Source organism: Chionomys nivalis, chromosome 1, assembly GCF_950005125.1.
Source record: "Chionomys nivalis chromosome 1, mChiNiv1.1, whole genome shotgun sequence".
Lineage (NCBI taxonomy): Eukaryota > Metazoa > Chordata > Mammalia > Rodentia > Cricetidae > Chionomys > Chionomys nivalis.
Window position 1 is genome coordinate 57,411,511 of NC_080086.1, and position 1,147 is coordinate 57,412,657.

Sequence of the window (1,147 nt, forward strand, 5' to 3'; positions counted from 1 at the left end):
AGAAAAATTCAGCAGTGTCAGAAAATGGGTTTTTATTTTCTCAGCTTGGAAGGTGCCACTGGTATCTAGTGAAGGGGGTCAAGGAAGCTGCTAAACAGCTTACGGTGCATAGCACAGCCTTGCGACAAAGCTGATCAGCCTCATGCCATGCTTGGCCCAGAAAGCATCAGAACTGTGGTTCTCATTAAGTCACAAGTTAAGGGGTGATAAGTCTACAAACATGCATGTATTCATATTTCACATTTAAAAAAATTCAAACATGGAGAGAAAGCCTGAGCCAGTTTACAGTGGTGATCAGAGTCTTACTAGACTGCAATCATGCCGATTATGTCCTATAACAGAGGGGCTGTCATGGTCATGAAGGGAAAGAACAGTGTGGCCATTGCTGTAGACAGGTGTTTTGGGATCCAGGCCCAGATGGTAGTAACCACAGACTTCCAGAAGATCATTCCCATGGGTGACAGACTACACGCAGGCCTAGTCAGGCTGACCACCAGTGTCCAGACAGTTGCTCAGCACCTCAAGTTCTGACTGAACCTGTATGCACTGAAGGAAAGTCAGTAGATCAAGTCTTGTACCCTCATGAGCATGGTGGCTGACCTCTTGCATTAGAAATGGTTTGGTCCCTACTACATGGAGCCTGTCGTTGCTGGGTTGTACCCGAAGATCTTTAAACCTTTCATTTCCTCTCTAGACCTCATTGGCTGCCCCATGGTGACTGATGACTTTGTAGTCAGTGGTACCTGCTCCAAACAAATGTATGGGATGTATGAGTCTCTTTGGGAGATCAACATGGATACAGAACACCTGTTTGAAACCATTTCCCAAGACATGGGAATGCTATGGACTGGGATGCTGTATCAGGCATGGGTGTCATTGTCTTCATTATTGAAAAGGACAAGATCCCCAGCAGGACACCTAAGGCCCAGATGGACAAACCCTGAGCTCTGGACCCAGGTTCCTTTTGTTGTTTTCCTTTTTAATAACATTGCTTTTCCTTAACAAACAAAACCAAAAACCAAAACAAAACAAAAAACCTGAATCAGGAGGAGACACTTTCCATTCAAACCATTGTAGGTCACAGGAGGCATGCCTGTGACAGTTATGCGGTCCTGGGTTCCTTCCGCTCAATTTGTCTCCTGTCCAC

The 1,147-nt window shown here is 45.5% G+C and overlaps 1 pseudogene; it reads left to right on the forward strand.

Moving 5' to 3' along the window:
* Nucleotides 1–318: 318 nt before the first annotated feature.
* Nucleotides 319–944, forward strand: LOC130872252 (proteasome subunit beta type-3-like; annotated as a pseudogene).
* The last annotated feature ends 203 nt before the right edge of the window (nt 945–1,147 follow it).